Source organism: Neoarius graeffei, chromosome 3 (assembly GCF_027579695.1).
Source record: "Neoarius graeffei isolate fNeoGra1 chromosome 3, fNeoGra1.pri, whole genome shotgun sequence".
NCBI lineage: Eukaryota > Metazoa > Chordata > Actinopteri > Siluriformes > Ariidae > Neoarius > Neoarius graeffei.
In genome coordinates this window covers 63,328,889-63,345,185 of record NC_083571.1, presented here as the reverse complement: position 1 = coordinate 63,345,185, position 16,297 = coordinate 63,328,889, and the positions used below count along the sequence as shown (strand labels likewise).

At 42.0% G+C, this 16,297-nt stretch overlaps 1 protein-coding gene across 2 annotated transcripts in view; it reads right to left on the bottom strand.

Moving 5' to 3' along the window:
- Window positions 1–11,571, bottom strand: part of fbxw7 (F-box and WD repeat domain containing 7) — a 268,108-nt gene extending 256,537 nt beyond the window's left edge. For both annotated transcript variants that reach the window (XM_060917115.1, XM_060917119.1), the window contains exon 1: window positions 11,134–11,571. The gene's annotated coding sequence lies outside the window, so the exon portion shown is untranslated. The remainder of the gene's footprint in view (window positions 1–11,133) is intronic.
- Between the last annotated feature and the right edge of the window lie 4,726 nt (window positions 11,572–16,297).

Sequence of the window (16,297 nt, the reverse complement as noted above, 5' to 3'; positions counted from 1 at the left end):
AGGTCAGAGGAACTCATTTTAACATTAAAAAACCTCAGAAAGTGAAAATTTCATGCCATGGGACCTTTAAAACAGTGTTTTTTTTTCCTTCACCTTGTAGCCAGATTGTTCTTGACTGAACATTGCCAGAACGATCTTTTCAGCAAATCACACTTTCTAGAAACAGATCTTTTATTTTAATTATTTCCTGAGTAAAAATTTGTTCTAATGCTCAAAAATAAATAAAATAAAATGGTCACATTTTCCTCTTGCTGAAAGTGACGATCACACTGCTCAACTCCATGACCCGAATCTTCGCTTGGGTGAAAATTCTTTTCGTTCAGTGAGCTCGCACTTCTGGAAAGCCTGCCATGCTGCAGTTTGCTCCTCTGAATCATTCAGCTCCGACAGTCAGACACTTTCTTGTTGTCAAACTGAAAATTACAAAACAGTAGCCAATCGCCGTGTTTTTAATGTACTGCTGCACTCTTCAAAAAATCTGCGCTGTATGAAAATTCGTTAATGCCCAGTGTTAAGACAGTGCACGAAAGGAGCTGCGAAGTAATCCAGATTTCAATAGAGAAACTTAAGATAAAAATGTGCATTTTATGTAAAATAGCGTACTGTTGTTCCACCGTCCTCACTGCTCCTTTTAAGTCAGTTATGTCTTTAAAAAGCTAGTTTGTTCACTGAAATGCCAAGCAACTGCAAAGGAGGCAGGCAGGCCACCGATTCGTTTGTTCTCTAATTGCCCTTCCTGATGAGACAAATCCAGCTCTGTCGTCTGAGGCTACATCCACACGACAACGGCAACGAGATGTTATTTAAAAAAATATCGCGTCCAAATGGGCAACAATCAGTAAAATATCAGGTCCATATGGCAACGCAACGCTTGCTGAAAACGATGCAATACATATGCCACACCTCTAGGGGCGCTGTAAGACGGTCCCTTCGGAGACACCAGAACAATAGAAGTAAGGACGCATGCGCATAAACTATTATGCGCGAGACTTCATATTAGCCACAAAGTCAGAAAAATCTGTTCGTAAAATTACATTATAATGACCAAATACAATGAAAAGTATTTTTCCAGTCTCACCTGTGAAAGGTAATCCCATGTGATCTCGTTTGGACGGTAAACCTGTTGGCACAGTTAAAACGCAGCACATGAATGAGGCATCTTTATTCTCCGCTTTGACCTATCCAATATGGCGGCGAGGATGACGTATGATTCTACGCGGAAGGCGGCGTCTTTAATGGTCCGGAATAAATTGAATGCTACACGTTGATGGATTAATTTGTTCTTCTACGCCCTTTTTGAGGAATGTATTGTAGGACTTAAACCAACATCTGAAGAGGTGAGATCGCTCCTTTTTTTCCCTATTTTTGCTGGTGGGATTGACTCTGCCCTAAGGGCTATTTTCTCTCTCTCAGCACCATTACACAATAAATATTCACAGTGAAAATATTTTGTAAGCGCGTTTCATGAACCAAGTTATAGGATTTGTTGACAACTCGCATCGAGTTCGTTACACTTCTACCCGGCGTGAAGCACTGACAGTCATGTGGTTGTGACGTCATCGTAAACAAATCCGTTCTACTCATCCAGACGACTTCGCAATGGCAACGTTGCCAGATCTTTCCACTCTGGAACCCGTTCTCAAAAGATTGCCGGTGCCGAGTGGACGCCAGGCCGAAATGATAAACAATTGTATCGGATTCACCTGAACCCGTTGCCGTGTGGACAGGGCCTAAATCTCCTCCTCTTGCTCCGGACTCCTTGAATCATTTACAGTTGCTTGATTGGCTCGCTCACTGTCAATCAGCCTTCAGCTTTTGTGACTTCTGTGAGGAGCAAACTATTACCCTGTCCACACTAGCAACTATACCGGTACTGTAGCGGTATAACTGTATCGGTACGAAACCCACAAATGTATGGGTTTCGTACCGGTACAGTATCGGTACTGTAGCACTTCGCTGTAGTGTGGACAGATGAAGCGGCTCTGTATCGATACAAATATAATGCGCATGCGCAATGAACCATTCCTACATCTTCCGGGTTATTGATACAGTACAATACACCCGTGCTTTCCAGCTGTAAATAAAACGTCAAAATGGCTCAAAACGACCGTGGAGCTACATGGAGCAAAGAAAGGGGGGAGAAAGGGAGAGGGGGAAAGGGAGAGAAAAGGAGGGGAAGAGAAGGAAAGAGGGAGAAAGTAAGGGGGGAGAACTGCCTCGCGCGTTTTATACGATTCGACTGAATAAATGACCACCAGAAATACAGACTGTACATTGACAACAAAAAGCACACACACGTTGTTTCATCCGCCATATTCTCGGAAGGAAGTTACTCAGTAACCACGGAAACATTTCGCGCACGCGCATTTTAACTACCGTGAAAGAAAACCGCAAACATTTCTCGCTAGTGTGGACAGATGCACTAAACTGTACCGGTATACTTTGTATCGATACAGTTATACCACTTTCGTACCGGTATAAGTGTGAACACAGCAGAAAAAGACTCCAAGCACTCGTGCACTGAGTAAGAAAAAGAGTCAGACAAAAACAAAAATCGATCAGATCGATTTCAGTTCGCTCAGGTGATTCATTTGAAATGATTCGTTCGGTTCCTAACACTATTTACGACAGCTTTCAAACTCACCGTGATCCTGATTTAAAGTGCATATTCTGGACCAATTTCATTTTATTTATTTATTTTTTTAAAGTACATCCCTTTACACACTCATCCAGAAGGATAATTTTGCACAAGGCCATCTGTCCACAGCAGAAAAAAAAATAAAACGAAACACGTCTGGAAAAATCCCAAGGGAGTCTGGAGCCAGATTCGTGACTTCACCTGCGGAAGCGCCAGCAGGCTGCGCGAGCTTTGCACGGTTTCAGTGCACAGCCTGTGTAGACCAAGCGCTCCCATTTCTCTCTCATTGTCCGGTCTTTTGGGAAACGAGGAGTTCTAATCCCATCAAGATTGCTGTTGCTACACCCTCCTACGATACATCTGCTAACCATTTTAATAATTACGCGATAACGGTGAAGAAATTTGCAGAAAACCACCAGGTCGTTTTTTCATAAACAAACCAGCGCTGACGTAGGATTCAGAGGGAGGCGTCCCGCACGCGATGTCACGAAAATCAATGTCTCTCATCTCATTATCTCTAGCCGCTTTATCCTGTTCTACAGGGTCGCAGGTGAGCTGGAGCCTATCCCAGCTGACTACGGGCGAAAGGCGGGGTACACCCTGGACAAGTCGCCAGGTCATCACAGGGCTGACACAGACACAGACAACCATTCACACTCACATTCACACCTACGCTCAATTTAGAGTCACCAGTTAACCTAACCTGCATGTCTTTGGACTGTGGGGGAAACCGGAGCACCCGGAGGAAACCCACGCGGACACGGGGAGAACATGCAAACTCCGCACAGAAAGGCCCTCGCCGGCCACGGGGCTCGAACCCAGGACCTTCTTGCTGTGAGGCGACAGTGCTAACCACTACACCACCGTGCCGCCCACGAAAACCAATGTTTGCTGGGAAATTCAAATGGCAAGTTTTTTCAGAGGCGGACCAATTCGCCTCAAATGGCTCGATTTCAACTGAATTTTTTTGGTATTGCGCAAGGTAAAAAAATTGCAGAGAATGCAGAATGTGGCAGATATTTGACCAAAGTTTAATATTAAATAAGAGAATTACATTGATCTCGCTCCTGAATTTACCCGTGATCTGCACTTTAAGGTCACATTAATCAACTTTTTTTTTTTTTTATAAAAATGCAACGTTTAGGTTTTTCAATTCAGCTCTAAAGTCGAGATCCAGTTTATTCCATTTGAAAACACTTTAAAATAAATAAATGAAAACAGATAAATAAAGGCTCTTTCTAGAACAGACCCCTGGAAATGAATCTCTCTCTCTCTCTCTCTCTCTCTCTCTCTCTCTCTCACACACACACACACACCTGCAGATGAACAGAACCCAGGTGAAAGCAAACAGCAGCTACGTGCTCCTTTCTTTCATCTCAGCAGAATAAGCACTTCTGGAAACAGCTGCTTCAAAAGGCAGGAGGAGGAAAGGAGGGGAAAAAAAAAAAGTGCTGTGATGCTCAGGTGTCCTTTTAAACAACAAAAATCAACACAGACGTACACACACACACACACACAGTAAAGCTAATCATCTTAATATTATAGCCAATTCATATTTCATAAAGCGACATGTTCTGTCTCGTGTTTGTGTGTGAGAGGGAGCATACAAGGCTCCATCCCCTTTAATAAAATAAGCACCGTCTTTCAAACCTTCGATGAATCATGTGACTTACAATCCAGTCATCCTTAAGCATTATCTAAACTGGGACATGAGCACAGCGCAAGAACACCTTCTTCCTCTGAGTGAAGACAAGCGTCTGATTAAGCTGGATGTCATATCAAGAAGTTGCTAATATTATTATTATTATTATTATTATTAACGAGAGCACAGGAAGATGGATTAGACTTGGGAGGAGGGGGAAATGGATTCATGAATTCACGCTCATTTAGGATCTTGTGATATATATAAAAATATCAAATATCACACACATTTTATATATTATAGATAGGGCTGGGCGATTTTACGATTACGATGTTATTCACGATATAAAATCTCTACGATTAGAAATTAGACACGTACGATATGCCTACGATAAGCCTACGCCTTCAATAAAATTACTTCATCCGAAGTTTTGACAGACACGCGAATAGCCAATCATAACTAAACAGTACCGCACGTAACCAATCAGTTGGAAGAGAGCCACGTCAAGTTAGGTTGCGTGCACATACAAACACACACGTGTAGCAGCAACGCACAGCATGGCTGTGGTGAAGTTTGCAGGAGCGCGGCATTTCTCCAACAAAGCGTGAAACAAAGCGATTATAAAAATGAGCGAGAAGCCGACTGACCGGAGTTCTGAACAGGAAAGTCAGAGCACTGCCCTGGAGGACATCGTTGAAAAGAAGGGCCAGAGATCTTCGGTTGTGTGGAGGTATTTTGGATATTTAAAATCGGACATACAACAAAGTGTTACACAAAACCTTAAACACACTGACGTACAGGATTGCACTTTTTTCTCCTTGCAGCATAAGGTTTACACGTCAATACGTCTTTTATGTTTATTTGAAAGCTGCTAGAATTTGCACAAATGATTAACAATGGTATATAGTTTTTATTTTTCAGTTTCAGTTTATTCATTTGAACAAAAAGAACAAAAGAATGTGCATCCAGTTTGTTTTGGTTCTGTGAAACTTGAAGGCTCGTTAAGCTATTTTTGTTAATTAGGTAGGAACTACTAATTTGTAATGTTCATATTTTGAGCAGAAAATTAAAGAAAATACAAAAATGGTGATTTGATTTATATCGTGATATATATCGTTATCGAAAATTTTGAAAAAGTATATCGTGATATAATTTTCCTCATATCGCCCAGCCCTAATTATAGAAGAGATTTACTATAACGTCATCTCGATGAAGGAGTGACACCAAGTGTGAAATCTGTGAACAAGTCCTCCAATCACTAAAAGAAACTCAAAAACGGTCCTTGACTTCCCTTTCCCGCAAGCCAGCTTGCTCTTAGACACGACAACCATCACGACATCCGTCCAAACAGCGACGCGACACTCGGAGCAAAGCGCAATCTGCCCTCTTCTGCATCCCCGGCAAGGCAGGCACCTGTGATTGGCTGCTTCGGCTCTGATTGACAGTAACGCCACCCCTCCCACCCTGAGATCACAGCAAATTTTGCTCACTCAAGGCTCGTTTACAGATGAAAAGAAATACGTCTGGTTCAAGCAACGTAACCGTCGCTGCGTGAATGTTAAGCAATACAGCCACTAGAGGGCAGCTCAGAGTCATGCGTTTCTGACGACAACAACGTAGTGATGTTTGAGGAGCTCGGAATTATGTAGCTGTTAAGAAAACGCATGTTGGATGGGCAGCGCTGTAGACGGCGGCAAAATTTCTTACTAAAGAAAGCTTCGCAGAAGGCTCCGTCCGGATTTAAACTCTCTTTAAGCGACTGGACGCTTTTCTGTAAGCCAGAGCTCATCTTTTACTTCTTTAAATCCCTGACTGCGCTTAAGTCGCTTCCTCGTCCTTTTTGCTCTCTCCGTTTCCACTTTCCTACACTACATAAGCCACAGCTGTCTGACTGAAGGATCACAGCTGGACTGCTGTTTCCGAGCCGGAAAGCTTTTGAGCTCTCCTGAATCCAAACACGAATCCGAAAGATCCCGAGATCTGGCACGGAGCGAAAGCATGGACGCGACCCCAGAGTCCCCGAGGACAGATTTAGGATGCAATCATTCCTGAAAAATGTCTTGTTTCCTTTCAAAGTGTTTTCATAAGCTCTCCAAAACAGCAAGGTCCCAATGAGCAACTAATCAATGCTTCAAAATAATTCAGACATGATCACATGACTGACAAATCAACCGGAACAGGACACTGAAGCGAAAACACATTCCAGACCTCCGAGAACTCTTCCAGATTCATTTTCATTTCCAGTTCAATCTGGTCAAGAAAAAGCGAAAGAAACATCACTACTACAGAAAAAAAAAAAAAAATCATTCATTCAATCTAAACATAACAGCTGGAGAACTTTCCTGTCAGAATTTTTTTTTTTAATCCTTAAATTTTTTTTAATCCACGTCATAACAAAAGAGCTCGACAGGAATCCGGATGTGGACCGTGATCTCCCTAGACAGCAGCGACATGAGGAAGAAGGAACCCTCGAAAGGAACCAGACTCGAAAGGGAACTCGTTACTCTTCCACCAATAAAAAGCCTAACAGTACTAAGTGTGTGGAAAAGGACGGTCAGTCTGAGCAGATTGTCCAGAAAGAGCTCACACTCGCTTGCGTACACGTGAGGTACATCTCGAGGGTGAATCTGCTCGACGGAGATCCAAAACATCAGGCTTCCCAGTGGATGTGATTCATTTCTTTTCTTTGTCAACATGGCCTTTGTTTCAGAATCAAAAAACACTGGCCTGGGATTCGAAATCGAGAAAATCCGCACGTCCTGTACACAAGCTGACGAGAGGTTTGCAGATGTGATCGGAAAATCTGTGTGGCGACACGCAGCATGAATTTCTGATTACATGCAAAAGCGAAGCTTCAAATGACTCCAGGATTCGTGCAGCAGCCATCTTGCGTACACGTACGTGGAATTAAAAATCAAGCACAATGAGAACAGCAGCAGATACAAATCCACTGAATCAAACCGAAATCCTCTGCATAGTCCACCACTTCCGCATCAGTCAAAGATAAGCTGCTGATTAATCTGATTGTTGTCAAAGCCATGAACCACCAATCATTACAGAACACACGTGTGCACACGCAATCAGGTCAAAGGCAACAAACAAGCAGCAGCAGCAACATGCTAAAGTCACTGCAAATCTCGAACACCTGCAAATTCTGGAACTTCAGCCCTCTTCAGACTGAATTAGTTGATCAGACATATCTGGAACACTTTTTTTTTTTAAACACATAAAACTCTGTTGTTGTACAGGGTTTCTTCTAACCCAGAAGTTTGCATCATGTGATCATTTTCCCCCCCAAGTGAAGTTCGACACTACTTAAAGTCCTTCTGTCAGGATTCCATCCATCCATTATCCCTAGTCGCTTATCCTGTATAGGGTCGCGTGCAAGCCGGAGCCTATCGCCAGCTCGCGAGAGGTGGGGTACACCCTGGATAAGTCGCCAGGTCATTGCAGCGTTGACCCATGGGTACAAACAACCATTCACACTCTCATTCACACCTACGGTCAATTTAGAGTCACCAGTTAACCTAACCTGCACGTCTTTGGACTGTGGGGGAAACCGGAGCACCCGGAGGAAACCCACGCAGACACGGGGAGAACATGCAAACTCCACACAGAAAGGCCCTCGCCGGCCACGGGGCTCAAACCCGGACCTTCTTGCTGTGAGGCGACAGTGCTCACCACTACACCACCGCGCCGCCCGGATTCTATCCGGCAATCGTTTAAAAGTCTGATTTTGACATCATTTTCACGCCATATCCGCTGGTCATCGAATCCCAGCAAATTCTCGAACCTAGTGTCAAACAGAAGTTCCCCATTATCCTTGCAACAAATATGGTATTGTTCATTGCAAAATAGTTTTATTGGTCGAGTCTTAGTTATCAAACGCTCGCTTGCGCGAGATATCTTGAAACATCAATCCAGTCCCCCCTCGACATAAGCACATCATGCGGTCATGCGATCACATTCCATTCACAATATAACAGGTCATATTGGTGCTTATTTCAGTTTGGGGATGAACCAAGGTTACAGCAAAACCTTTTTTTTAACCCACCCAAGTACACAACAAGCATCTGGACTTCATCTGACGATTCAGGAAGTGTTTCTTATCTGTGTGTGAAAGGGTCACTGATCACTGATACACATGCGATGGACCGAATACGACAGGTAGCAGCAGCAGTCAAACATCTGCGTAGAAAGTCACAGACATGTGTACATGCACTAAAATGATCCAGCAAAGACCACAGGGTTTGGCAAAAACCACCAGGCGTGCCATTTTCGCAGTGGAGGACGGATGGAAATCAAATCTCACTGGAGCTTGTGTAAAATATGAAATTAACTCGACATTTAATCCCGTGTGACTAAAGGGGTGTTCACACGGCAACTTTTAACTTTTACCCTGGATGGGAGGTGGTTTAAGAAATTTACTCCGGAGTAAATGCTAGTTTGCGGGGCAGCACCGATATAAAATGGGACGTCTGAACGCTACAGGGGTAGACTCGCTACGCGTGAGGAGAGTTGATTACATACGGGCATTGCATAACTTGCATCCTGGTATTTTGCGCTTCCAAAATGGTGAATATCAACAACAACAGAACTGCGTGTCTTCCAGTGTCGCCAGATTGGGCGGTTTTAAGTGCATGTTGGCGGATTTGAACATATTTTGGGCTGGAAAAGGTCAGCTGTATCTGGCAACACTGGTGTCTTCATCCACGTTGTTTTCCCGGCGCTTGGTGATACCATGACAACCGGGAAAAGGAAGTACATTTTCACTCATGCGCATATTTCATTTCCGCATTATTACTATCGTATAGCACGGTCGCAAAAATTGCCGTGTGAACGCAAGTGGGGCCGCACCGGTGCTAACACGCTTCTCTCTAGTAAGCAGGTTTGTGACGTGTGAACGCTCCACAAAATTTACACCAGTGTAAGATATATCGCAGCAAAATACATCGGTGCAGCATCGATGCAAATATGTGCCGTGTGAACACTCCTTAAAGTGCCATTCCACCATTGGATGTATTCTTTGGCATAAAATACAATATATTTTATGACAACATGACTAGACAGAGAAATCTTTTAGCTTCAAAATGATATCAGACATAATTTTGACAATGACAAGCATATTAATTTTGCGACCAAAGTCACCTACCCTTTTAATTTCCGCGCGGTAGTGAAACGTGATGTCATCGGCAGGTTCCCCTTCTTGTGTACCACGTCACGTGTGACGTGGTACAGATTATCAGCAATGGCGGATAGAACGCGATTTCCACTTGTCGATTGCTGTGCCGATATTCACCATCGACCGTCTCCTTTGGGCATCACTTGCTATTTTCCTTCGCTTCTTTTCCGAAGCTGACAATCGCGTTCTATCCACCATTGCTGATAATCTGTCACACGTGACGTGGTACACAAGAAGGGGAACCTGCTGATGACATCACGTTTCACTACCGCGCGGAAATTAAAAGGGTAGGTGACTTTGGTCGCAAAAAATTAAAAAAAAAAATTATGTTTGATATATCATTTTGAAGCTAAAAGATTTCTCTGTCTAGTCATGTTGTCATAAAATAGATTGTATTTTATGCCAAAAAAAAATACATCCAGTGGTGGAATGGCACTTTAAGGCTTTTGAAGCTTTATGCAGGTCGTGGATTTCGGGTTCTCCCACTGTCTGTCTGGGTTTCCTCCGAACACCTGAGAACATGTCAGTAAGCAGACTGGCGATGTTAAACTGCCCCTATGTGAATGTGAACGGAGTCGCATCCGGGATGGATTCCTGATTCGGCCCGGCGTTCCTGGGATGAGCTCCAGGATAAAGTTTGGACTGAAAGTGAAGAAGTCGAGAAGCTCAAACTCTCATCAGCATGTGCTTTCCACACACACACACACACACACACAGGTGCCCAAAGTGTGTTAGAACATTTGCTTGAGACCAAATTAAAAACGCCACACACACAAAAAGTTACTCAGAAGCATTGAGAAGGAAATTTAAAATGTTACACTGAGAAGGAAAAAACAAACAAACAGCTACAACGCACTCAAAGTGCATCTTTGTGCTTTAGATACTCAGTACAAGTTTAATAACGATTTAAAGTGTGTGTGTTCACTATTTTTCCTCACTAATGACTCTTTAACAGACAATAATTCACACCATGTTTACACATTAGCACCAGGCACTGGATACAAGCTAGCCACTATTAGCCGAGAAGCTAACACATTAACAAGTAAACAAGAACCTGAGAGGAAGGGTTTATTTGTTTGGGGTCAAAATTTACACCTTGAAAGAAACTCTTAGTCGCGAGTGAAGAAGGAAAAAAAATTTCTTTTTCGGACAAAAACAAGCCCAACAAGAACAGTAGCACTAGCTTCTAAGCTAAGTCAATTTGTGAAAGAAAGAGTTTCATTATTTACATTTGACAAAAGACAAGAAAAAAAAGTGACAGGTTTTCATTTAAAAAAAAACAGCCAAGTGTGAGGAACTAGCCAGCTAGTTAGGAAAATACGTCCTATTGTGGTTAGCTAACCATTTATACACTGCCCTTTAGGAGTTCCTTTTAACGTTAGCTTAGCCATCATGAAGGTAGCTAGCCGCTAGCTGAGCCTGATATCAAATCGCTAGCTATGGATACCGCAGTGTACTCCAGTGCATGGAATACAAGTCTAATAATTATTAGAATGTAGGACACCTATATAGGGAACTAGTCTTAATTCGGGATACAGCCCCGTCCTGATCGCTCTGGTGGTGTTGTAGTTTAAAAACAAGTGCTTTTTGAGACATATGAGGCAAGTCTGTGTCCCAGTTATTATCTACAAAGTCAGAGCTACTGAGAAATAATATTTGATGTTTGTTTACCTTAAATAAGAAGGCGGAAAAAACAAGGGCAGCGCGTGGCTCAGTAGATGGGGCTCCTTCCGGTGCACATCCGCCGGTCTTCGAAAATTTCCCCGCGGCTCGTAGCCTAGGCAACGCACGTTTGAGGGCTAGTAATGCTTGTAATAGTAATAATCACAATCACGGAAGCGAACAGAGGAGAATAAAGCCCGGTCGGTCGCACTCACTCACTCATACCGCTTATCCTATTAATAAACATCCATCCACATACATAGGTGTGTACGGTAACACACACATTCCACCCGGCTGTGAAGAGTACAAAAATAATCCGTCACGAGTTTAAAATAAATCCGACTTGAAGTTTAAAAATAACTATAATAGTAGTTAAAAAAATAACATAAGTAAACACAGCACTCAGACACACAGAGCACAAAACGCTCCCAGCTCCTTCTGCACGAACTCCAGTCTCAGGATGATGACGTAGCAGAAACGCGACCACGCCCCCTTGAAATTCTCCCACCATCTCTGCGCATGCGTGTCGCTGTTGTTCTTTTATTCCTTCATTGAAAAAAATACAAATAAAATGCCCCAAACTAATATGGCAACATCATCATGTTATCAACCTCTTAAACACAAGCGAGGACAGAGAAATTACCAAAGGGAACAATTAAAGACGTCCATGGATTGAAAGGGGGAAAAAAAGAAAAACAAGCACACAACTAATATATATATTTTTTTAAATACATACAAGTGGAAACAATTTTATCTCATTTATCTAATTCAGTGGGAAAATGTTTTAAAATATCAAACATTATTTTTTTCGCGGTCCAGTTTCCGTCAAATCCTGCACTCTGATTGGCTGGCGAGCGGGTCCGTATCCTACGGTACGGACCCCGGTTACGGACCTCTGGCGACTCACTCGTTCACAACAACAGCAAACATAGTAGCATTTTTTGTCAACGTTTATCTTTTTTATAAGATTTATTTATAAGCTTTTTATAAAAAAATCTTATAATAGCATTAATTTTACAGCATGGATAGCGATAACGACAGTGTTCACAGCGAAAGTGAGTTTTACTACCCTGAGGAAGAAGAAATAAAAGAAAACATTTCAGGAGAAAGCTAAAAACCTGTAACTTGCTAACGCCGAGCAAAAACATGGCTGAATCCTGAATGACTCCTATTTGTATAAATAGGGGACTACATAGGCCACAAAATGAGGATTCAAAATGGCGGCTCGGCTCAGTTTCCCCTTTCGGGCGCTCTCGTTTTCTGTTAGAATTTGGTAAAGAAAAAAATAAATATATTATTTCCCAGTTTAAGGTCGGTCTGTATGGTGAAATACCATGACCTCGGCCCAGAGGGCGTCAGTCAGTACTTTCAAGACCTCGGTCACGGTATTTCACCATACGGACCTCCTAGCTGGTAAAACATATATATCTTTCTGTTTTTGCTCCTTTTACAAACTTTAAGGATCTTAAAGGAGATACACAGAACCATGACTTCACTTTTTGTTTATAAATGCCTTGAGACCTCAAGAATGGCGTAGGAATAGTTTTAAGCATTAACAATTAATCTAATATAGTAATTTTTACGATTAAAGTGATTCATATAGGTAGCGGTCTGAGTGAATGACCTTGACATCTGTGACATCACCGAAGGAAGGCTATCGGTCTCATCGCCATTTCCGCTATACTAAAACACAGAGCTGATTGCAACTCCGATCCTCCATTTTGAGCTAATTTATCGCCATGCCACGCAGATGTGTTTTTGGCCGGTGCAGCAACACGACAGAAGGTGGATTTACGCTGCATTCATGGCCCAAGAATGTTCAAACTGCAAAGATTTGGACGCGTTTTGCGAGAAGTTCACGGGCACATTGGACGCCTACGACGTGGTCTCTCCTCTGCTCTGCACATTTTACTGAGTACGAAACCTCTGATCTTTTGAGGAGTGTTGGCTATAAGCCCGTACTGAAAGAGGGTGCAGTACCAACAATTAAAGGAAAAGAAAACTACAAGAAGAGGAAAGTAAGTTCAGTTGCAACAGTTCTCCCGGAGTGCGAGCCAAGGGTTGTTGCTAAAACCCTGGACAGAACGGGACAGGACCAGACAGGAAGAGGTATATTATCACTTGGGCAGTGACCTCCCCGCAGTTGTTGTTAAAACCAGTGACGTCCTGTCCCGGGTTTTAGTAATTGCCTGAGCCAAGCAGTAATAGTGGAGTACTCAGTATGGAGAAAATGGAGAATGAGTGGACCAGCCATCTGATTTCTCCGCTGGATATGCTTGCCTCAGCAGAAGAATCTCGCCCTTATATGGAAGAAGCGAATGAACGGAGAACTGAACGAACAACTGAAAGTCAGATTGTTTCAAAACACTCAGCCACAAGATCGGCCTTCAAGAAGCGGGAACACAGACGCATAAGCTCCGACTCTCATTTGGATACAAAACAACAAAAACAGCAACACTTGTTGTTTACCTGCATTTAGATGAATCCATGTAACTTGTATTGTGTGTTTAAGTTAGCGGTATAAGATTATTTAATTTGCTTCAGAATGTGATTGTCTCAGTTCATCTGATTATTTAATGAGCCTTTTACGTTTTATCAGTGAAAATGCAAGCATGTACATGTATGTTGCATAAGTTATAACACCTATCCTGTTTTAATGAGAGCCAACCCACAATCATTGAAGTCAAATCAGTCTTAGTTGAGCAAGTCGGTAACGGGATTTCTTACTTTCACCATAAATTTTTATTTATATGACTTTGGTCTATAGCTGTAAAAGGCCTCGACTTTAAAACCGGTTCCTGCTGTGACGTCACGCACTCAGGGCTGGCTGGCTCAGCGGGGCAGCTCAAATGCCAACTTTGCAGTCGATTTTAACTCTCAAAAATATATATTTTTATTCCCATTTATGCAGCATACAAGAGTCAAGGATAGAGATACTATCCACTCAGAAATTTATTTAAAAATAAAGGCTCTGCGTATCTCCTTTAAGTATAATTTAAATTCGTTCAAGAAAGAAACAAATTTGGGGGATGATTTTAGGTTTCTATTCTTGTGTATAAAAAACTTAACCAGACATAATTGATTAGCTTTTGCCACAGCAAGTTATATATGTACATACATTATGGCTGGGAAACTACAACAGCTTGCACCAATTACAGTGGCCCTCACTGTACCTAATCTGCATGTTTCTGAAATGTGGGGGAAATCAGAGCACCCCACCATACAAACTCCACTTAGAATGACTCTTGTCAGCCATGAGGTTCAAACCCAGAACCTTCTTGCTGTGAGGTGACAGCATTAACCATTGCACCGCCCAAGGCATAAATATAGAATGTAACATAGAATTGCATTACTAGAAACTTTATAATTTTTGTTTTGTAAGAGCATACCAAATGTTATATTGTCTCTCGAAACAGAATCTGGATATGACGAGACTTTTTGTTTTAGCCATTTGTCAAGACAAAATGTATGTATGTATTACACCACATGAGAAAAATATATGGTCTGTAGTTTCAATATACTGCTATGTATATTCAATAATACTGCTCCCCAGGCGCTGTAGTGTGGCTGCCCACTGCTCTGGGTGTGTGTGCGTGTGTTCACTGCTTCAGATGGGTTAAATGCAGAGGATGAATTTCACTGTGCTTGAAGTGTGCATGTGACAAATAAAGGTTTCTTCTATTTTCCATCCATCCATTATCTGTAGCTGCTTATCCTGTCCAACAGGGTCACAGGCAAGCTGGAGCCTATCCCAGCTGACTATGGGCGAGGTACACCCTGGACAAGTCACCAGGTCATCGCAGGGCTGACACAGAGACAAACAACCATTCACACCTACAGTCCATTTAGAGCCACCAATTAGTCTAACCTGCATGCCTTTGGGGGAAATTGGAGCACCCAGAGGAAACCCATGCGGGCAGCATGCAAACTCCACACGGAAAGGCCCTCGTCGGCCGCTGGGCTCGAACCCAGGACCTTCTTGCTGTGAGGCGACAGCACTAACCACTACACCACCGTGCCACCCCGCATAAATTATCATTAATATTAAAACGTAGTCTCAGTCATGTCACCATCATCCTGAGGTTTCCCAACCAACAGCCTTACCCACTGCGCATGCGCAATATTTGTTTTTTAGTCCTGTAGTCCAGTTATTTTTTTAATGATCTTGGGATTTTAATCTCAACGTGATTTTTATCCCTGGTAAAATAAAGGTTTAATAAAAAAAAGTTGTTTGTTTAAAACATGGTGTTTTTTAATAATTTGGCATGAGGTCACATTTTTGTGCATAGACTAGATGTTTAAGTTCACAAAGTGAGTCATGACTGATTAGGCGAATGCTCATGCCTGTGGTCTGAGTCTTGTAAATCCTGTGTGATGATACAAGACAACCAGTAGCAACTAGTAGTCGTGAAAACAAAATGGTTTAACCACCCCAATAATATTTGTTTGATATTTTTAATTCTTGATTTTATTTTTTACTGGCTTGCACAGTGCTTGAATACACAGTTGATCTGTAATTTCGAAAGCATTCAAAGTTAAAGTTCCTAAAATATTTATTTCAAATGTTTAAAAAAGGAAATAAATGAATCAACTGATGAATGATGTCTTGAAAATATAATTTCCATCATTCATTGCTTCAAGGGAAAAAGTGAAAAGGCTACAGAATTGTGTATAAATGACAGAATACAGAAAATATTTCTGACCTTTAAGTCAGATTTCCACTTTTGTCCAATATTACTGAATATCCTTTGTATATCTCTGATAGAATTTGTACATTTTATAATAACTCCTTCCATACAAGCACTAGCTTTGACATCTCAATTGTCAATTCAAGTCTTTTTCATTTTTTCCTTATTCACGCGACAGTCACAGTCATCCACATAGTGAATGGAGGAGAGGGTCAGAAGTGAGTTGGGAAAGAAGGGTACCAGCAAGAGTGAAAAGGAAAGTGCATAAGACAGGAGTAAGACCAGATACAGTACTGTACAAAAGTCTTAGGCCCATATAAAGAAATGCTGGCGACCAAAAATGGCTTAAAAAATAATGAAATAAAATGTTTCAACATAAAAAAAAATACTATAAACAGCACTAAGCTGTAATAAATTAAACAAAGTCAATATTTGGTGTGAGATGATCCTTTGATCTCATCTCATCTCATTATCTCTAGCCGCTT